The sequence below is a fragment of the Phacochoerus africanus genome, chromosome 2 (assembly GCF_016906955.1).
Source record: "Phacochoerus africanus isolate WHEZ1 chromosome 2, ROS_Pafr_v1, whole genome shotgun sequence".
In the NCBI taxonomy this organism is placed as follows: domain Eukaryota; kingdom Metazoa; phylum Chordata; class Mammalia; order Artiodactyla; family Suidae; genus Phacochoerus; species Phacochoerus africanus.
In genome coordinates this window covers 166,059,519-166,083,217 of record NC_062545.1, presented here as the reverse complement: position 1 = coordinate 166,083,217, position 23,699 = coordinate 166,059,519, and the positions used below count along the sequence as shown (strand labels likewise).

At 38.6% G+C, this 23,699-nt stretch overlaps 1 protein-coding gene across 6 annotated transcripts in view; it reads left to right on the top strand.

Annotated features, from left to right (window-relative positions):
• Nucleotides 1-23,699, top strand: part of DENND4A (DENN domain containing 4A) — a 128,951-nt gene that overhangs the window by 15,727 nt on the left and 89,525 nt on the right. For all 6 annotated transcript variants that reach the window (XM_047767107.1, XM_047767106.1, XM_047767111.1 and 3 more), the window contains exon 2: nucleotides 16,162-16,239. The gene's annotated coding sequence lies outside the window, so the exon portion shown is untranslated. The remainder of the gene's footprint in view (nucleotides 1-16,161; nucleotides 16,240-23,699) is intronic.

The following is a 23,699-nucleotide window of genomic DNA, read 5'->3' as shown; positions in this document are numbered from 1 at the left end:
CATTCTAAACCCTGGAGGGAAAAAATCCATTTTGAGGGGGATGTCTAAGACTCTTAAATCAGCTATGGCAAATGAAACCAGGGTTTCTTTCAGAGAACATTTCAGAACCCCCCCTCCCTTTTTTTTTTTGGCTGCACATACGGCATGTGGAAGTTCCTGCACCAGGGATTGAACCCATGCCACAGCAGTGACTTGGGCACTGTTGCAGTGACAACACCAGATCCTTAGCCTGCTGTGCAGTAAGAAACTCCAGGAGCTGGCCATTTGAACCAGGGGCAGTCTGGCAAAAAGAACTAAATTTACAAAGGTGATATGGAGTTTGGTATGACTGAAGCGAATTTTACACCATTTTTAAATTAATTAATTAATTTGTTTATTTATGTCTTCTTAGGGCCACACCTGCAGCATATGGAAGTTCCTAGGCTAGGGGTAGAATAGGAGCTGCAGCTGCTGGCCTGTGCCACAGCCACAGAAACATGGGCTCTGAGCCACATCTGTGACCTACACCACAGCTCACGGCAACACCAGATCCCTGACTCACTGAGCAAGGCCAGGGATCAAACCTGCAACCTCGTGTATACTAGTCTGATTCGTTTCTGCTGCGCCACAATGGAAACTCCTGTTCAGTTTATTGAAACTGAAATGAAAACTTATTTTTTCATATTTTTTCACATGATAATGATTACTTTTTTTTTCAAAGGAGGATTGTAGATTTTAGAATACACAAATCACTTTGTTTATAACTTTGATGTCACTTTTGAGAATGAGATTTCACTGATCATTTGCTTTCAGCCTCCCTGATCAAATTTTTCTAATAATGGTTAACTTTTTTTTTTTTGTCTTTTTGCTATTTCTTGGGCCGCTCCCTCGGCATATGGAGGTTCCCAGGCTAGGGGTTGAATCGGAGCTGTAGCCTCCGGCCTACGCCAGAGCCACAGCAGCCAGAGCCACAACAACGCGGGATCCGAGCCGCGTCTGCAACCTACACCACAGCTCACGGCAACGCCGGATCCTTAACCCACTGAGCAAGGGCAGGGACCAAACCCGCACCCTCATGGTTCCTAGTCGGATTCGTTAACCACTGCGCCATGACGGGAACTCCCTGGTTGACTGTTTAGTTTACTTTCATGGTGATTTTTTTTTCTTGTTCAAATAGAACTCCGTACAGAGTATATACGTAAATAGAACTCAAATACAGATTACTAAAAATACAAATGCTTATAAAACTTATGAAGATCACAATTTGCATAGAAGAAAATAGTGAAAACAATACGTAAGTCTAATGTAATTTTAAAAAGATAAATCTCACAAAAAAAAAAAAAATGCCGAGGGAGCGGCCCAAGAAATAGCAACAACAACAACAACAACAATAGCAACAACAAAAGACAAAAAAAAAAAAAAGATAAATCTCTAAAAATGATCTATGTCAGTACTGAAATTTTTTTAATTTTAAAAAGAACATACACAATTTTTTTTTTTGGCTTTTTGCCTTTTCTAGGGTTGCTCCCGCAGCATATAGAGGTTCCCAGGCTAGGGGTCTAATCAGAGCTGCAGCCACAGGCCTACACCAGAGCCACAGCAACGTGGGATCCAGGCCGCATCTGCAACTTACCCCACAGCTCATGGCAACGCCAGATCCTTAAGCCACTGAGTGAGGCCAGGAATCAAACCCCTCATGGTTCCTAGTCAGATTCATTAACCACTGCACCACAACGGGAACCCCCAGACACAAATTATTTTGTAAAATATTTTACATCAGTTTTTTTTTTCTCCTATAGAGTTGTACCTACCTACTTATAAGCAATAGTGGTGTGAGCAGTTGGCAGAATGCTTTTTGCTTCACTCCTCTGATTAGTTGATTAATCTAACTTCACTTCTCTTTTCAATTCCTTTATCCACTCATTCATGATTCCTATACCGCCCCCATCACAAATAACCAATGAAGAAAAAACCCCAAACCGAGAACTCCATATTGACTGTTCTGAGAAATGACTGAGATAGGTGAGAAAGCAAGAAAAGGAAGAGAATTGTGACCAGCTTCGTGGTGGTGGTCACGGCTGCGGTAGGAGTGATGGAGGTGGGTGTGTATGTTTCAAGCATGAAGTTTGTCTTCCTATAGCAAGCTCAAGAATACCACCATTGTCACCCAGGTCACAAATTGTAACTGCTTCTCATCTTCTTCCGCAAATCCGTCAATCTACCTTTTATCACTTTTATTCTTTAAATGTGCTTTTGATACTGTTTAGGAAGGAAGTGATGAGCAGAGACAAAGGTGCCTAGAAGTGATTATACCTAGAAGTGATTATGGTGTTACTTCTGTAATTTGTTACCTGACTAGTGCCCTTTTTTGAAATAACTTAAGCACTTATTTATTTGCTTTTGTATTCCTTTTGTGGCTCAGCAGGTTAAGAACCCAACTAGTACCCACTAGTTCAATCCCTGGCCTTGCTCAGTGGGTTAAGGATCCAGTGTTGTCACAATTTGTAGCATAGCTTGCAGATGCAGCTCAGATCTGGCATTGCTGTGGCTGTGGCATAGGTCGGCAGCTGCAGCTCCCATTCAGCCCCTGACTGGGAACTTCCATATGCGTCAGGTGCAGCCCTAAAAAAAAAAAATTATGATATTCTCGAAATGAAAATGAACAAACTACTGCTACATACATGAGTATGACTAAAACTCAAAAACATAGCAGAGTGAAAAAAGCTGGAGCATAAAAATACATACTGTGTGAATCCTTCAATGTCCCATTTATGTAAAGTTCAGAGACAGACAAATCAAATTTAGTGTTAGAATTCAAGATAGTGGCTCTTTTTGGGAAGGTAGAAGGGGGATTGGAGACTTCCAATTACTGGACCTGTTCTGTTTCTTGCCTAGGAACTATTTATAATGATGTTATACTTTAATTAAAAAGTTAAAACAGGCAAAAAAAGAAAACAACCTAAGACAGACCTGTGTATGGATTAGTTTGGGGAACATGATTCAGTGATCACCCCTACAGTTGTATGTAAAGTTCTATCTGAATATCTGTATGTGTATTTTGAGAGAAAATCCATAACACTAATTAGATTCTCAGAGAGTTTCATGACCCCCCGAAAGTTAAGAACCTACATCACCAAAGCCTGCATATTCAGAAAAGTCATTGTTAAACATATTACTGCAGAAGTCTTTGCAATGAGATATATCCTCATCTCTATGATCAAATTCTCTATTTTGGATCCCATTCCTTCATACTTTCTCAAGACTTTTACAATTATCTTTTTCTCTTTCATCCTCATTTTCTGTCTCTGCCAAATTGATTGCCCTTGGCATACCCCCCTTAATTTCATTCATTAAAAAAAAAGTCCTATACTAATTCCATCCAGTCTCAAGTTAGCACACCATTTTCTTGCTTCCTTCTACAGTGAAATTCTTGCAAAGGGTTATGTATACTTCTTCACCCACCCATTCTTTCCTCTCCTTGTTCCAGTTGGACTTTATTTCTTACTAACGCTTTACTAAAATGGGTTTTCTCAAGGTCACAGTGATTTGAGTTTTGCTGAAAACAGTGGCTAAATATCTTCCTTTGGGAGGAAAGTGGGGCAAGAGCACCTCAGGTATAGAGAATTGATTTAATCATATTTCTTATTTCATAGTACACTTCCGTCATTAGCCTTTGTGAGGTCCTGCTTTAATTTTATTTTGCTTTATCTTCCATCTTCATTCCCATTACTTTTGTCCCATAAGTATCTGCAATAATATGTTTACTTAGCATACCATCCTGAATATAGTTTTCGAACCTATAGTGCTGTTTTGGATATGTATTTTTAATTTATAGAAATGATATTTTGCTATAGATTACTTTCCACTTTCTACTATTTTCATACAAACTAAAATTCTAAAAATTGTCTAGGGAGTTCCCTTCATGGCACAGCAGTTAACGAACCCGACTAATATCCGTAAAGATGCAGGTTTGATCCCTGGCCTCCCTCATTGGTTTAAGGATCTGGTGTTGCTGTGAGCTATGGTATAGGTCACAGAAACGGCTTGGATCCCACGTTGCTGTGGCAGTGGCGTAGGCCAGCGGCTACAGCTCTGATTCGACCCCTAGCCTGGGAACCTCCATAAGCCATGGGTGCAACCCTAAAAAGCAAAAACTAAAACTAAAAATTGTCTATGTTGCTGTGTTTATATCTGTTATCATTGCTTTTCACTGCTATGTGATTTTTTAAAATCATAGTATCTGCTACATTTTATTGGGTTTTTTTTTTTTTTTTGGCTTTTTAGGGCTGTACCCACGGCATATCAGTTTCCCCGGCTAGGGGTCAAATCGGAGCTGCAGCCACAGGCCTACACCAGAGCCACAGCAACTCGGGATCCGAGCTGCATCTGCGACCTGCACCACAGCTCAGCCAACGCCAGATTCTTAACCCACTGAGCAAGGCCGGGGATCGAACCTGCATCCTCATGGATGCTAGTTGGATCTGTTAACCACTGAGCCACGAAGAGAACTCCTCTGCCACATTTTAAAATGATTCCTTTACTTACAGTCACCTCAATTTGTTCATTCATTCAACAAATTGACCACATACTATGCTCCAGGCACTGTTTTTAGGTGCTGGTTGTATAGCAGTGACTAAAACTGAAAAATTTCTTGCCTTGTTGAGTTTGTAGAAAGAGATAATAAATAAAATAACTATAATACATAGTATGTTAGTGAAAAGTAATACGTTTGGAAAATTACCATAAGGAAAGAACAAATATGAAGTGTTGGTGTGGGAAATTGTTGAGATTTTACGTAGGGTGGTAATGGAAAGCTTCACAGAGAAGGTGACTTGAGAAGGAAAGGACCTGAAGTTGCAGCTGGCTCAGCTGGCATCCAGGAAGTCTATTCCAGGCAAAGAGAAGAGCAAGTATAAAAAGGCTCTGGAGTTCCTGTCATGGTTCAGTGGTTAACAGATCTGAATAGCATCCCTGAGGTTTCGGGTTCGATCCCTGGCCTTGCTCAGTGGGTTACGAATCTCGCATTGCTGAGAGCTGTGGTGTAGGTCACAGACACGGCTCGGATCCCGCGTTGCTGTGGCTGTGGTGTAGGCAGGCGGCTACAGCTCTGATTGGACCCCTAGCTTGGGAACCTACATATGCCGAGGGTGCGACCCTAGAAAAGACAGAAAGACAAAATAAATAAATAAAAAGGCTCTGAGGCTGGAACATGCTTAGTGGTTCAAGGATCACGAAGAAGACTGGCATGTTACTGAAAGAGTACTTTCTAAGAGTCTTTTTAGTATGCTAAACTTCACCTCTTCTGTTATCTTAGGACTTAACCCCTGCTATCTTATTTTGTGTTTTCTCTGTACCCTACTTTCTTTTCCTTTCTTCTTTTTTCTTTTCCAATTTCTGAGGATAAATAAATTTTTTTTAAACCAAAGTCTTTATTTTTTTTATTTTTTATTTTTTATTTGCTATTTCTTGGGCCGCTTCAGCGGCATATGGAGGTTCCCAGGCTAGGGGTCTAATTGGAGCCGTAGCCACCAGTCTACGCCAGAGCCACAGCAACGCAGAATCCGAGCCGAGTCTGCAACCTACACCACAGCTCACGGCAACGCCAGATCGTTAAACCACTGAGCAAGGGCAGGGACCGAACCCACAACCTCATGGTTCCTAGTCGGATTCATTAACCACTGCGCCATGACGGGAACTCCAGGATAAATAAATTTTGATGCCAGCTTGAGAATTATATGTTCTATGTTTTATTCTTCTGGTGGTTACCCTTTATTTAGATTCTTATCTATATCTATCTTTGTCAGTTTTTAAGCTTATTGATTATATGTATCTTCCCTCTGAATAAGACACATATCTTGGTAGGCTCTCACAGTCCTCTCTCTTAATAGGCTCTCAGTTCTTCCCTTCCCTCTGCCCTTTTTCTTCTTTCTCCTTCCTTCCCTCCCCCAGTTTCCATTGTTTACTTAGAAATAGTGAACTTTTAAGTTATTTACTCATCCTTTCTTGGCATATCTTATTGCATCTCCTAGATTTGTAATGTTTAGACCAATAGTTTGATTTTTTGTTTGTTTAGTTCTTCGCTTGGTAAACCATCTTGAGTACTTATATTCCTAGGAATATCTTTAAATGGTAATTTAGCTATGTATTCAATTTCATTTCTTACAACATTTAAAAATACCACTCCAGGGATTCCTGCTGTGGCACAGTGGGTTAATGATTTGGCGTGTCTCTGTGGTATTGCTGGTTCAATCCCTGGCCCAGTGCAGTATCTTTAATTCTTGGAAATTATTGTTCATTATTTCTCAGGTATTTCCTCATCTCTGTTTTTTTTTTTTTTTCTCACCTTCTGAAAGCCCTATTATTACATTTTTTTCTTTTTATGGCTACACCTGTGGCATATGGAAGTTCTTGGGCCAGAATTCAAATTGGAGCTGCAGCGGCCAGCCTACACCACAGCCACAGCAATGCCAGATCTAGGCTGCATCTGTGATCTATGCCACGGTGTGAGGCAATGCTGGATCCTTAACCCATTGAGTGAAGCCAGGGATCGAACCCACATCCTCATGGATACTGTGTTGGGTTCTTAACCTGCTGAACCACAGCAGGAACTCCTGAAATTCTCGTTATTTAGATATTGATTCAATTTTTTCTAGCATCCATTTGTGTTCAAAACTAATTCTTTGAGTTTTTCCTCTTAAATACCCTTTTTTAGAGCAGTTTTAGATTCATAGCAAAATTGAGCAGAAATTAGAGAGTTTCTGTGTACTCCTGTTCCCACACAAACACATTCTCCCTCACTGATAAACCTAAGTGATACATTTGTATAATCCATGAACCTACACTGACACATCATTATCACCAAATTCCATAGTTTAAATTAGGGTTCATTCGTTGTCTTCTACTTTCTGTGGGTTTTGACAAATGTATAATGACATATGTATCTACCATTATAGTGTCACACAGAATAGTTTTACCATCTTAAAAATCCTCTTTGCTCAAACTGTTTATCCATCTCCCTAACTTGCTGGCAACCACTGATCTTTTCGTTGTCGCCATTGTTTTGCCTTTTCCAGGATGTCATATAGTTGAAATTTACAGTACATAGATAGCCTTTTCATATTGGCTTCTTTCACTTAATAATATGCATGTAAAGTTCTTCCATGTCTTTTCATGTCTTGAACGCTCATTTCATTTTAGAACTGAATAATATTCCATTGTCCGGATGTACCACAGTTTATCCACTTACCTACTGAAGGACATTTTAGTTCCTTTCAAATTGTGGCGATTATGAATAAAACTGCTATAAACACCATGTGCAGGTTTTTATGTGGACATGTTTTCAGTTCATTTGGGTAAATACTAAAAAGTGTGTTTGCTGGATCATATGGTAAGAGTATGCCTAGTTTTGTAAGAAACTGCCAAACTATCTCCTAAAATGACTGTATGATTCATCTTGCATTTGCACCAGCAAGATGAGTAAGAGTTCCCGCTGCCCCACATTCTTGGCATCTTAGGGTGTTGTCTTTGTCCTGGATTTTGGCCATTCTAATAGGAATGTGGTGATTTATCATTGTTATTTCACCTTGCATTTCCCTAATAATATATGCCGTAGAGTATCTTTCCATTTGCTTACTTGCCATCTCTATATCTTCTTTAGCGAGGAATCTGTTCAGGTCTTTTGCCCATTTTTTAATTAGGTGGTTCATTTTATTATTGTTGAGTTTCTAGTGTTCTTTATATATTTTGGATAGCAGATATAGACCAGATATCATTTTCAAATATTTCCTTTGTCTGTGGGTTGTCATCTCATTCTTTTAAGCCTCCATAGTTTTTTATTTCTCCCTTTTAAAAAATTAAAGTATGCAGTATGATCTCAATGTTTATCCATTCTAAATGTAATACTTTGCATTTACTAACCACAAACTCCCAGTCCATCTCACTCCTTCCTGCCTCCCCTTGGCAACCACAAGTCTGTTCTCTATGTCTGTGAGTCTATTTCTGCTTTTTTTTTTGTCTTTTTTGCCTTTTCTAGGACCACCCCCGCAGCATATGGAGATTCCCAGGCTAGAGGTCTAATCGGAGCTGTAGCCACTGGCCTACACCACAGCCACAGCAACACGGGATCCGAGCCTCGTCTGCAGCCTACGCCACAGCTCATGGCAACTCCGGATCCCCAACCCACTGAGCAAGGCCAGGGATTGAACCTGCAACCTCATGGTTCCTAGTCGGATTCGTTAACCTCTGTGTCACGACAGGAGCTCCTGTTTCTGTTTTGTACGTAGGATCATTTGTGCCATATTTTAGATTCCACATATAAGTGATGTCATATAGTATTTGTCTTTTCTCTTTCTGACTTACTTTACTTAGTATGATAATCTCTAGTTGCATTTGTATTGTTTTATATTTAACCTATCTGGTTTTTAAACTTTCAGTTATTTTATTTTTAATACCCAATATCTGTAGTTCTTCATTCCTCCTTAATATTTTCCTAATATTCTACTTTAGTTTCCTAAGGATTTTTGCTGTATTAAGAAAAATGTTTGGTCTGGACTAAAAATTCTCTTTCCCCTCAGATAAGTTGTTCTGTTCTTGCCCCTCACCCCCTTTTCCACTTCTCTCTTGTATTCCTGAAATTTTTTTTTTCCTTTTATGGAGCCCATATTCACTTGAGAATATCAACTACCTTGACTGATAGTGTGTACAGGCAAAACCCTAGGTTCATATTTATGTCTTTACTGGTGAATTTATAGAAAATAACTGTGTGTGTGGACAGAGAAGTGGGTTTAGTCTAAAGGTAGAGATTTGCCAAAAAAATTAGTTCTGTTTTGACTGTTAGATATACAGGATAAGCAGATCAGTTTGGTGTAGGCATTTTGGACTCTCAATGGAGAGCCAGGGTTGGTGATATAAATTTGAAAGTGAGCAGCAGTTAGTAGAACTAAAAATTTTTTTGGGAATAAGAAAAGATCCTGGAGTTTGGTTAAGGGAGTTTAAAGAATCAAAGGTATACTTTAGGGCTGGTCCTGGCAATCAGAATGTTTAGAAAGAGCAATATGTCCTCTAGCCCCACCAAACTGATCTGCTTATCCTTGTCAATTCTGGATCATTGTCCCAGACTTCTATGGAATAGTCGACATGGTATGTAGTAGCAAGAGATCTAGGATAAGGAATTTTAGGCTCCATCTGCTAGTGATGAACTGTGCTGTTTGGGGAAAGTCAGATTTACCTTTCTACACTTTAATTTCCTTTTCAACCACATAATGCGATTGAACCAAAAGATTTTAAAGGTCCTTTTCTACTCTAAAAATTAAGGAGGTATGGGACAGATAATCTAGACTAGTAGTTTGACTTAAATATATAACATATATTTTTTGAGATATTTCACCAAAATAGAATTAGTTGATAAGAGTACAATTTGTTTTAAGTATTGATGGATTACTTTTCAGAAAAATTATTCTAATTCACAGTGCCATTGACAGGTTTTAATCGTGCTTATTTCTTTATAGCACCATAGCATTAGGTTTAATGTGTTTTTTTTATGTTTGTTAATTTACTGGATATGATGTAATACCTCAAAGTTTAATAGCTATAAATATTTGCAAGGCTATGAATTTTTCCAACTATTTGGGTTTTTTTGTGTATGAACTATTTGTTTATAGTCTTTGATTATCTGGTTCTACAAATTAAAAAATTATATCAATCATTATTAACTGGGAGAATAGCAGGTTTCTTAAAGTTGTTTTCAAGTATTAATTAATTTTCAAAGTCCTTTTCAGGTGCTCACTAACAAATACATATGTTACTCATTACAGTTTGTGGGGAAAAGTAGAAAGAGGTTTTTTTTTTTTTTTTTTGTCTTTTTGCCTTTTCTAGAGCCGCTCCCACAGCATATGGAGGTACCCAGGCTGGGGGTCTCATTGGAGCTGTAGCCACCAGCCTACGCCAGAGCCACAGCAACGCGGGATCCGAGCCGCGTCTGCAACCTATGCCACAGCTCACGGCCATGCCAGATCCTTCGCCTACTGAGCGAGGCCAGGGATCGAACCTGCAACCTCGTGGTTCCTAGTCGGATTCGTGAACCACTGCGCCACGACAGGAACTCCAGAAAGAGATTTTTTAAAAGGCTTTATGTAGTATATTTAAATAGTGAAATGAAATAGTTAAGAAAATGAAATGTTCAACTTGAATCAAATAATAGAACTGTAAATCTTGTGTATCTACTTTTGAAGAAAGGTGATATTTAAAATCAGTGAATCTCATTTTTTACTATATGGCATGCAAAAGTTCTGGGGTCAGGAGTCCGACCCAAGCCACAATAGCGATCTAAGCCACAACAGTGACAATGCTGGGTCCTTATCCCACTGAGCCACCAGGGAACTCCTATAAATGTATTTTTAATTACCCCAATGAGTACTATTTTGGGTAGCTCTGAAAAAAAAGAAAAAACAGATATTGTATGTTTGAGAGAAATTTTGGGAATGAAAATTTGATGGCAATAATTCATTTTACATACAGGCTAACAAATGTTTATGATAATTCAAAAAGGAAGTAAGAACTTGGTGATGTTAGAGTGGTATTCATATGGGAAATTAAGTTTAAAAAAAAAAAGATGGTCTAAGAGACAAAGCTTAAAACCAGACTTCCCTCTCACTCTAGACTGGTAAGCACCATATATTTGCATTTCAAATGCACTATTAAATATGAATGAATTTTCTATACTAGGCTGGTAATTGTAGGGAATCTGATTTCACTGTAGGAATGGTAAATCTAATAGTTTCTTTATTTAAAGAGAATGTAAATAGCATTATAATTCTATAAATACTGTTTCCCCATCTCTTAACCATTTCTTTTATCCTTCCCATTTCTGCACTGTTTCTTTACTCATCTTTTTTATTACTTTTCTTGTCATATGTCTTTTATTCAACTTCTTTCATTTTCTCTTTTACTCTTCTCTCTGATTTTTGGTCCTCTGTTCTTTTTCTTACCTGCAACTTGCCCCACTCTCTTCAACCAGTTTAACTTCTCCCACTTACCTATTAACTTTTTTCTTTTTTGTCCATCAAAGCACACGTTCACTAATTAACACACAGGGCACCCCAGGGAATTACTTTCTTCTCTTTCATTGTTGAATTGAAATATGCTACAAAAGAACTCCAAATTAAAAGCCATGAGAGTTGAGGGGTTCCTGTCATGGCTAGTCAAATGAATCTGACTAGCATCCATGAGGATGCAAGTGCAATCCCTGGCCTTGCTCAGTGAGTTAGGGATCCGGTGTCGCCCTTGAGCTGTGGTGTAGGTCCCAGATGTGGCTCAGATCTGGTGTTGCTGTGGCTGTGGTATAGGCCAGCAGCTACAGCTCTGATTGAACCCCTAGCCTGGGACTCCATTTGCCATGGGTGCAGCCCTAAAAAGACCAAAAAAAGAGCCATGAGAGTTGAGTCATAAATTGATTATATTTGGTTTAAGGCAAGCTGTTTATGCCCCAATATCTTCATTTATAAAAAGGATTGGAGTTCCCGTCGTGGCTCAGTGGTTAATGAATCTGACTAGGAACCATGAGGTTGTGGGTTCGATCCCTGGCCTTGCTCAACGGGTTAAGGATCCCGCATTGCTGTGGCTCTGGCATAGGCCGTGGCTACAGCTCCGATTAGACCCCTAGCCTGGGAACCTCCATATGCCACAGGAGCAGCCCTAAAAATGGCAAAACAAACAAACAAACAAAAAAGGATTGAAACTAAATCTCTGAGGACCTTCCTAGCTGTAAAATCCTGTGATTCTGTGGTATCTTAACTTTCACATTTTTTTCCTATTATGCTGGCCTCATTCATTTAATAAATATTTATACATCTACCATATGTTTGTAACTCCTATAATTTAATGTGAGGGAATCAAAAGAAATAAAAGACAGGGTTCCTGCCTTTGAATTGTTTAGTCTTTCTGGAGAGACAAGAGGTATCTGCATATTAACCCTCAGTTATTTCCAATCTGTTTCTCTTCTCTTCAGACCAGATCCATATTCTCAAGGGACTACCAGCTACTTTAGTTCAAACCTAATTTGGGGCGGGGGGTGGGGTTATCCTTGAACACAGTGAAAGACTCCTTTTTAATCTTCTTATACATCTCAGAATCCCCATTGTAATTGTTCTGTAGCATTGTTTTATGTCATCCACTTGATTCCAGTCTGGAATTTACTCTTGATAGGAAAATATAAATTTTCAGAGCTAAAGAGATTGATCATCATTGTGACTTAGAGATGATTGACCTCTGTGTCTACATCTTTTGTGTGCATACATGTGTCTGTGCATTTATGTTTGTATAATAAAATTCAAACATAACATTCCAGATGGTTGAGTAAATGTGACCAACAAGTCTTTCCCCATATATGCTTTTTTCTTTGGTTTGTTTCTACACATGTTTTGTAAGGGGATATTGCTTTTAGAGACATTGTCTTTTTCTTTCATTGGCTGTGTGTACTCTCTGGTGAAAACATACCACTCCACAGGGATTAGCGACAGTGCGGGGAGGGGGTGGGAGGGAAGTGGGCCTACTTATATAAGGTCAGTACTAAGGATCTTTGTGATGGACCTGATCTATATCTTGACTTTGGTGGTAAGTACATGAAACTGTACATATGATAAAATTGTATAGAATTACATACATACACATGCACACACACATACACACACACACACAAATGAATACAAGTGAAACTGGGTAAATCAGAATAAGATAAGGGAATTGCATCAATGCCAATATCCCAACTCTGATTGTACTATAGTTTTGTAAGATGTTACCATTGGGAGAAACTGAGTAAAAAGCATACTAGATCTCTATTATTTTTTCCAACTGAATGTGAGTCTATAATTTTTCAAAATAAAAATTTAATTAAAAATAATAGCAATTTGGGAGTTGCCATTGTGGCTCAGTGGTAATGAACCAAACTAGTGTCCGTGAGAATGTGGGTTTGATCTCTGGCCCCATTCAGTGGGTTAAGGATCCGGTATTCCGTGAGCTGTGGTATAGGTCACAGATATGGTTCAGATCCCACGTTGTTGTGGCTGTGGAGTAGGCCAGCAGCTACAACTCTGATTCAGCCCTTAGCCTGTGAACTTCCATATGCCATAGGTATGGTCCTTAAAAAAAAGAAAGAAAAAAATAATAAAAATTTATGGTACAACCACCATGGAAGACAGTGTGGAGTTTCCTCAAAAAATGAAAAATAGAACTACCATAGGATCCAGCAATCCCATTCCTGGGCATCTATCCAGAGAAAACCATAGTTCAGAAAGATACATGTGGAGTTCCCATGGTGTCTTAGAACCTGACATAGTGTCCATGAAGCTGCAGGAGTTTGATCCCTGGCCTTGCATTGTTGCAAGCTCTGGCATCGGTTGCTGATGCAGTTTGGATCCAATGTTGCTGTGGCATAGAGCTGCAGCTGAAGCTCCAATTCAAGCCCCTAGCCTGGGAACTTCTATATGCCATAAGAGCAGCAGTAAAAAGAAAAAAAAGAAAAGATACATGTACCCCAATATTAATTGCAGCACTATTTACAGTAACCAAAACATAATTTAAATGTCCATTGACAGAGGAATGGATAAATAGGATGTGGTACATATATACAACAAAACATTACTCAGCCATAAAAAAGAATGAAATAATGCCATTTGCAACAACATGGATGGACCCAGAGATGATCATTCTAAGTGAAGTTAGTCAAACAGTGAAAGACAGATATATGATATCACTTATATGTGGAATCTAAAAAAATGATACAAACTTATTTGTAGAACAGTAACAGAGTCACAGCCTTTGAAAAACTTATGGTTACCAAATTTATGGACTAGGGGTTTGGGATTGGCATATGACCACTGAGGTATATGTAATGCTTGGCCAGTGGGGACCTTCTGAATAGCACAGAGAAATCTACCAATATTCTGTGATAATCTATGTGGGAAAAGAATCTGAAAGAGAATGGTCGTGTGTACATTCTGAATCACTTTGTTGAAAGATATTGAAATATCACTTTGGGGAGCATGACTTCCCATTTACATCAAAGCATTTTCTACTAAATAGATTTTATACATTTTTTATTGCAAGTTTTCTTTTGCATGTATGGAAGGTGAAGTGATAGCTTCTTTAGCAGAAGAATTTTCTAAACACTCAAGTGATACCAGTTTTATATCAGTCTCATCTTCTGTGTAATAGGAAATTAATTAATTCTAGTCATAGGTCAATTTTTGCATACAATTCATGGAATCAAAGGTAATAATAGGTCAATTTTTGCATACAATCCATGGAATCAAAGTAAAGGTTCTGGAAGTTCATTCTGTCAAAAATGAAACATTTAATAATGTGAATGCTGCTGTAAGTCTAAAAATTTCAGCATTGAAGAAAATGCTTATATATATATATGACTATATTATGACTGGGTCACTGATTACAGCAGAAATTGGCACAATATTATAAATCAACTCTAATAAAAATTTAAAGAGAAAAGTGGAGCATAGAGTCATGGTCAAAACAGTGTTCTTACTATATTAAGAAACTCAAAGTTCCCGTCATGGCACAGCAGAAACGAATCCAGCTAGGAACCATGAGTTTGAGGGTTTGATCCCTGACCTTTCTCAGTGGGTTAAGGATCCGGCATTGCTGTGAGCTGTGGTGTAGGTCACAGATGCGGCTCAGATCCTGAGTTACATGGCTGTGGTGTAGGCCGGTGGCTACCAGTACGATTTGACCTCTAATCTGGGAACTTCCATATGCCACAAGTGCTGCCCTAAAAAGCAAAAAAAAAAAAAAAGAAAGAAAAACTCAAAAGTAGGAGTTCCCGCTGTGACACAACGAGATTGGCGGCCTCTTGGAAGCAATGGGTCACAGGTTTGATCCCCAGCCCAGCACAATGGGTTAAGGATCTGACATTGCCTGCAGCTGTGGCTTAGGTCATGACTGTGGCTCATATCTGATCCCTGATGACCCAGGAACTCCATGTGACTCAGGATGCCCCCCCCCCAAAAAAAAGGAAAGAAAGAAACTCAAAATAGCAGAAAATTTATTTGGAATTTGTTCTATACTACATTCATAATTGAATCAAAACAAGCCTGATATTCTACCAATAAAATGGGAGCTGTAGTTTTTAAGGTTTACAAGCATTTTTATATTCATAGAGTATTTCAACAAGAAAATTTTTGTGATAATCTGATGTTGAATTTAAAAAATGTTTCAGTGGGTCAGTATTAACTTTGTTCTTTGCTACCTGTCAATGATAAGATTTTAGAAATATTTGAAAAAATATATATATACTACACCATATTTACTGACAAAATATTCAGCAAATCTTAGGTGGAGTGGTGTCCTATTTTTAGAGCACATATATCTATCTCGACCATTTTTAGCAATCCAAAATGTAACCATGTTGTACTTATTTCCTTTAAAAAAATTTTTGTGGCCCCACCCATGGTAAGTGGAGGTTCCCAGGCCAGGGATTGAATCCTAGCTGCTGATGTGACCTACACTGTTGCTGTGGCAATACTGGATCCTTTAACACACTGCTCTGAGCCAGGCATCGAACCTGGACCTCCACAGTGACCTCAGCCACTGTAGTCAGATTCTTAATCCACTTCGCCACAGAGGGAACTCCGATCAAATCTTGATTAAAATAATTTTGGGCTTTTCCCCATTTCTCTTCTTTTCCACAGACATACAGCAAGAGCAACCGGGTTAGGTAAATCTGGTGTCTGCTGCTGCTGCCATTTCCCTGTCATTAGTAGATATTCCATATTGGTTAATGCTGTGATTTCTTCCTCTTCTGCTTGTGCTTTTATTTTTCTTCTAGGAAGGTGATACTTATACATAATGCCTCAGAAATAGGCATGTTTTTCTTTGTTCTTGCTTCTGTAGACACGTACACTTTTGTTTTCTTATTATTTTGATTTCTCTCTTTTTCCCTCTTGCCTACTTTTCTTTAAAGGTGTGTATCTATTTTTGACTGAAATGTATTTTCTGGAAGAGCTGGTATATGAAAATTATTTATTGACTCTTAACCATGTGAAAACAATATATGCGATCGTTTTGTTTGAAAATTACCATTATTAACAGAACTTTAAAGTATCCGTAAGCATCTTAGGGGGAAACATTTGATTGGAATTAATTTAAGCTCAATTCTTACTCTTTTCAATACAGTATTTCTCAAACTCTGAGGCTTGCAGAATTCACAGATTGAGATCTGGCATCATTTTCAGAAAGAGACTTCAGTAATGTGTAAGTAGTCTTTTTGTTTTTGTTTTTATTAACTATTTTCTGTATGAACACAGTGAAATGTTAATCTACCCAATCTCTTAACAAGAATTTGGCATATATTCACCAAATAATGATCTTGAGTGACCAGCAATGCAAAATAACTTGTTGAAAAAATGTTTTAAGTGTGCCCTGGGTCAGTATTAATTCACATTGTTTATTAGAGCATCCCCAAATGTAAAGAGTACTGTATTAAGGAACTTGAGTTCTTGCCCAGGCTCTACCACTAACTAGCTAGGTGTCCTTAAGTAAGCCACCTTCTGTGCTTAAATTTCTTTGGCTATAAAATAAGGAATTAGACTATCACTCATGAAAAGATCTCTTCTCCTTTAAATGTCTATTATCTTAACTTTCTTCTCTCTTTGGTATAAATCAGGGGTTGGTAATCTTTCAACACGAAGCTGTCAAATTACACAGTTGTGTTTTGATTTTTTTGTTTTTTACTTGGAGATAGGTGTTAAGAGGGGAGGTGGTTCCAAAGCGGACTAGAAGAAAAATAAGCCCCCCCTTGCTTAAGAAATTTGCCCCCACACAGTCCTCAGTTTGGATTACTAAAATTTACCGTTATAAAGTGGAGTTTGGCTTGGGTGGGTTAAACCTTTTAATTTTTTTTTAAATTAAAAAAAATTGTCTTTTTAGGGCCATACCAGTGGCATATGGAAGTTTCCAGACTAGGGGTCGAATCAGAGCTGTAGCCTCCAGCTTACACTACAGCCATGGCAACACAGAATCCTTAACCCACTGAGTGAGGCCAGGGATTGAACCCGCATCCTTATCAATACTAATCAGGTACATTGCTGCTGAGCCACAGTGGGAACTCTGGTTAGATCTTTTAATTAATGTGTTTATTTTAGGGTTTTTTTTTTTGGTTTTTTGTTTTTGTCTTTTAGGGCCGCACCTGTGGCATATGGAGGTTCCCAGGCCAGAGGTCAAATTGGAGCTGTAGCCCCTGGTCTGCACCACAGCTGCAGCAACACCAGATCCAAGAAGCATCTGTGACCTACACCACAGTTCACAGCAACACCAGATCCTTAAGCCACTGAGCGAGGCCAGGGATTGAACCTGCATCCTCATGGATACTAGTCAGATTCACTTCCTCTGAGCCACAACAGTAACTCCTGGTTAAACCTTTTTAAAATAAAATAAACCTGCTATTGAATATAATACACAAATAAGGTATGTTTCCTTTCAAAATCTCCATAGAATGCTGATGCTCTAGGGATGCCAATTTTCAAGGAGATATGGGGGAAGGGGATTGTAAAGTAGGAGTCACTCTGTACTTGGGACTTTTTGGAGAAATGGGTAGAAAAACTTTGGGTAGGGTGAAGGCAAGCACTTGGGATCTGGAAGGGTGGTAGGAGAAAAGATGGCTAGAGGTGGAAAAAAGTATAGAAAGAGATGTGGAAAAATAAACAAGAAACTCTTTGAAGGCAGATGCTGGTTTTCATCAGTATTGTTGTTGGCTGTTAGAATAGTGTCAGATCTTAAACAACATTTATGAAAAATTCATTTAGTGAATGAATCAATTACTTTTTCAGTAAATTTCTAATTTCGTCCAAGGCCCTGATGGTTAGATACAAATCATCTAGTTTATCTGTGATTATCCTACGTTCAACAACTATAGTGTTTAAGGTAATTGAGGTTCAGAAAATTGATTCAAAATTATAGAAAAAGACATTACGTTTAGTATCACATATTTGAGGAAGGTTATAAAGTGAGCTGCTCATTCACTGAACAGTTTTTTTTAAGCACCTACCTACCTGGGAAAGCAAGAATGGAGTACTGATTGCAGTGTGTGTTTCTACTTGATGGAATATTATGTAGGCATTTAGTATAATTATAAAGATTATAACAGTTTAGAATAATGCTTATTAAATAAAATATAAATATTTATATTGGATTAGATGGATGTTTTCTGTTCTCAAAGAAAACTAGAAAATGTCATTAAATATAAACCAAATTTAGGAGTTCCCGTCGCGTGGCTCAATGGTTCACGAATCTGACTAGGAACGATGAGGTTTCGGGTTTGATCCCTGGCCTTGCTCAGTGGGTTGAGGATCCGGCGTTGCCATGAGCTATGGTGTAGGTTGCAGATGCAGCTCGGATTCCACGTTGCTGTGGTTCTGGCGTAGGCCGGTGGCTACAGCTCCGATTAGACCCCTAGCCTGGGAACCTCCATATGCCGAGGGAGTGGGCCTAGAAAAGGCAAAAAGACAAAAAATAAATAAATAAATAAACCAGATTTATTATTGTGAATGGGATTGTTGAATTTATTTTTCTTTCTTTTTTTTTGTCTTTTGTCTTTTTGTTGTTGTTGTTGTTGTTGTTGTTGCTATTTCTTGGGCCGCTCCCGCGGCATATGGAGGTTCCCAGGCTAGGGATTGAATCGGAGCTGTAGCCACCGGCCTACGCCAGAGCCACAGCAACGCAGAATCCGAGCCGAGTCTGCAACCTACACCACAGCTCACGGCAATGCCGGATCGTTAACCCACTGAGCAAGGGCAGGGACCGAACCCTCAACCTCATGGTTCCTAGTCGGATTCGTTAACCACTGCACCACGACGGGAACTCCCTTATTTTTCTTTCTGCTCTTCTCTACAATTCATAAAGATTAAATGAAAATCCTCATTAATTAATTAATTAATTTTTGTCTCTTTAGGGCTGCACCTGCAGCATATGGAGGTTCCCAGGCTAGGGGTCAAATGAGAGCTGTAGCTGCTGGCCTACACCACAGCCACAGCAACGCAGGATCCGAGCCATGTCTTCGACCTACACCACAGCTCACAGCAACACCAGATCCTTAACCCACTGAGCAAGGCCAGGGATTGAACCTTCATCCTTGCGGATGTTAATCAGATTTGTTTCCAGTGAACCATGACAGGAACCCTGAAAAATCCACATAATTTAAATTGTTCTGAAAATTTTGACAAACATACATTGAGTAGGACAGGGTAATAGTGTATCATCAAAGAGGAAAAGTATTTGAAGAATAGAGAGATTACTTTGGTTGGAAGAAAAATGAGAGGTAAATTTAGAAAAGATGAGAGTGGGAGTTCCCGTCGTGGCGCAGTGGTTAACGAATCCGACTAGGAACCATGAGGTTGCGGGTTCGGTCCCTGCCCTTGCTCAGTGGGTTGACGATCTGGCGTTGCCATGAGCTGTGGTGTAGGTTGCAGACGCGGCTCGGATCCCGCGTTGCTGTGGCTCTGGCATAGGCGGGTGGCTACAGCTCCGATTCGACCCCTAGCCTGGGAACCTCCATATGCTGTGGGAGCGGCCCAAGAAATAGCAACAACAACAACAACAACAACAAAAAAGACAAAAAAGAAAAGATGAGAGTGAAGTTCTCTAGTTATGATAATGTAAAAAAGGGTGCTCTAAGGTTAGGTATTTATCTGTGGAATTACTTTTTTTTTTCTTTTTGCCTTTTCTAGGGCCGCCCCTGTGGCATATGGAGGTTCCCAGGCTAGGGGTCTAATCGGAGCTGTAGCCGCCAGGCTACACCAGAGCCACAGCAACACCAGATCTAAGCCACGTCTGTGACCTACACAGCAGCTCACGGCAACGCCGGATCGTTAACCCACTGAGCAAGGCCAGGGATTGAACCTTCATCCTTGCGGATGTTAATCAGATTTGTTTCCAGTGAACCATGACAGGAACCCTGAAAAATCCACCCTCAACCTCATGGTTCCTAGTTGGATTCGTTAACCACGAGCCACGATGGGAACTTCTTTTTTTTTTTTTTTTTTAGAGAAAATTTCTAGCTTATTTATTTAAGTGAACTGGAATGAGGGAGAGTTAAAGCAGTCCATTGTGTTATCAACCATTTTCGTATATAATCTGGAATTTATGGCCCTATTTGAAAGACTTTGCTCCTTTTACCATTTTAGTAATTGTTTATTATTTTGCAAAACTTTTACGTTCAGATTTTTTTCACTTTTTTCATATATTTTTAAAATGTTACCTCTGATTTCTGCTCTTGCCTTTTCTTGTCTTTAGAGTTAGCCTAAGTAGCAAATGTTTTACTACTTGACCTAATGGAGTGATAGATGAAATAAAAAAGAATCTGTATTGATTGGTCAGGGATTGAAAGGGAGAAAAACAGGTCAGTCTCCATTAGTTGCTAAATGGGTAAGAGTTTTCTTTTAATGATTTCTCAATTTAATTTCTCATGAACCTTTTAGGAATAGAGAGCATACTTTCTTGTTTTCTAGTCCCAAAGAAAATAGATGTAATTTGAAGTGAAATACTAGCCAAGCAGGTATCTGAAATTTTAAGAAGATGCCTGTAAACCTGTAAACATCATATGAGCTAACTCCTTAGGTTACCTATATCATGTTGAACAAAGAATACTTTTTAAAAAAATGGTTAACAATATAGTATTGTTACTTGAGCTTGAATAAAGTTCAGGGGTTTATGTTACTGTGATTATTTAGAGAATTATTGGATCAAATCTTTTTGTGTGTGCCCCCCCCAATTCCAAAATGAATTTAGAGAAATTTACCTCCAAAAAAAAAAAAGAAAAGAAAAGAAAGTTAGCTCCTAATTGTTTAGGGGTTTTTGCTCTGATGTACTATACTAAAAGTCCAAATTTTATATGTGACTACAAAAGCTTTCCTTAAATGATCTTTCCATGTAAAAACAAAAAAATTTTTTTTCAAATTTTGGCTGCCCCATGGCATATGGAGCTCACGAGTCTGGGATCAGATCTGAGCCACAGTCACAACCCAAGCCACAGCTGTGGCAATGATGGATCCTTAATCCACTCTGTGGGGCTGGGGATTGAACCCCCGTCCCAGCGCTCCCAAGACTCCACGGATTCCATCATGCCACAGCGGGGGCTCCCACTTAAATTTCTGTGACACTTACCAACACAAGGCATTTAGTGTTAGTATAAGTTTATATGTTTAGTATTTTCCAAGAGAATTGTAAATTTCATGCTCCAGTAGAAGTCTCTAGGTTTACTGAAATTGTTAGGAAATACCATTCATTATTTGTTTCTGTATTAAAGATTCAGTATTTTCCTTGCCTTATAATTTGTATCAGTGTCTTCTTAGCATCTAAACTTCAAACTTACCTTAAAAATCATTGATTTAAAATAAAAAGTAGAAGGCATCTTCAGTATTATATAGACTTTTCTTGAGTGAATTAAAGAACATTTGGATCTAAAGGTCACCTGGAATGTTGCCAGCTGTGTTCTTGGCATCATGTACTTTGTCAACAGTGCCTTAAAATAGTTTGCCTACCTTCCTTACCACTCTCCACCCCCAAATGAATAAATGGAAAACAATAATAATGATAATGAGGCAAGAGAACTGGAGTGATAAATGATTTACTTTTCCGTTAATTAATGTGAGGATTTTATCACTACTTTACAATTAATTGTTCTTTTCTTATAAGTATTGATGAAGAACAGTAACTTTTCCCCTTTTAATAGCTATATACTATATTCTGTTGTGAATCAGATCAAGTTATTAAAATTTGTGAACCAGGAAGTACTAACAAAAACAAAATTTTCATACAATTTCCCCCCAAATATATGCTTATTGATGTAATAGCTGTTTATTTCCAGTGGGTAAGGTAGCAGCCTTCAGAAGAACCTATTAAATATTCATGTTTTCATCATAATACTATTTCCATTTTCTTACCCTTCTTTCTGCATAACAAGACATGTATTATTATATGTAATAGTGACTAACTGTGCTTTAGTTTGAATAGCATGAAGTCAGAGTGTGTGAAAGAGGAGAATATTTAAATCTTTTCATTATGATGAAAAGAAAGTACTCTACCAGAGTATTTTTTGACATTCATGTCTGTCAAGAGCTTATGATTTAAAATTCATTCACATAGGGCAGTTCTATTGTGGCTAAGCAGAAACGAAGCTGACTAACATCCATGAGGATGCAGGTTCAAGCCCTAGCCTCACTCAGTGGGTTAAAGATCCTGCGTTGTTGTGAACTGTGGTGTAGGTCCCAGATGGGGCTTGCATCTGTTGTGGCTGTGGCTGTGGCAGCTACAGCTCCGATTTGACTCCTAGCCTGGGAACTTTGATATGCCATGGAGTTGGCCCTAAAATGACAAAATAAATAAATAAATACAATTCTGCACACATAAAAGCATATAAACACTTATAGAAGCTGTGAGTGTATGTAACTTTGACCCAGTAATTTACTTCAGTAAATTTATCCTGAAGAGTTGTTAGCCAGAGGTTTATTTTTAAGGTTATTCATCTTAGCATTTAAAAAAACATTAGCGAAGTAAGTTGCTATAATAAATGATCAACAATAAGGAAATAGTTAAATCAATAATGTTAGTCCATTAAAATAAAATAATACTATATAGCCATTAAAAATTGTTTTCAAACACTTATGAGGAAAAAAGTAATTACAAAAGTGCTTTTAAAAAGTACTTTTTTCTTCTACTTAAAAAAAAAATGAATAGGCACCTGTCATGGCTCAGTGGAAATTAATCTGGCTAGCATCCATGAGAATGCAGGTTCGATCCCTGGCCTTGCTCAGTGGGTTAAGGATCTGGCGTTGTCTTGAGCTATGGTGTAGGTCGCAGACATGGCTTGGTTCCCACATTGTTGTGGCTGTGGCGTAGGCTGGCACCTGCAGCTCTGAGTCGACCCTTAGCCAGAGAACCTCTACATGCTGCAGGTATGGCCCTAAAAAGACAAAAGACAAAAATAGGAAGATAGATAGATAGACAGATGGTCAACTGTTTTTTTGTAGAGCACCTGTAATATGAAGTCAGCTGAGAGTGAATATTCAATCTTTACAAAGTCTTCTTGGGATAACAGGTTAGGAGGCATTTCTGAAAAGTTTGAGCCCTTTATTTTATGCAGAAATCTTATATGTAAGGGAATTACTACATAGGAGCCGTATATATCTAAATAAAACAAATAAGCTTCTGATCCTTCTACAAACTTGTTTTCTAAGCAAATAGGATGTTTACAGAGTATATTTGCCAAATGGTTACAGATTCCAAGAAATGTGGCATGAATTCTGAAAACTTGTGATATTAGCCATTTATAAAATTAAATGAGTTTTGGGATTATGATGAAAATGGTGATACTTACATTATAAACAAGTGTACTAATAAGAATTTCTTTGGCCTCGGGTGTTTTATAGTCTGCCAAATAGTATTTTTTATTTTTAGGGCCACACCTGTGGCATGTGTTAAGTTCCCAGGATAAGGGTCCAATGGGAGCTATATCTCCTGGCCTATGTCACAGCCACAGCAACGTCAGACCCAAGTTGCATCTGTGATGTATACCGCAGTTTGCGGCAGTGCCAGATCCTTAACCCACTGAGCAAGGCCAGGGATCCAACCCGCATCCTCATGTATACTAGTTGGGTGCATTACCGCTTAGCCACAACAGAAACGCCAGGTTGTTTACTTTAAATAGCATTTTCTCAAGC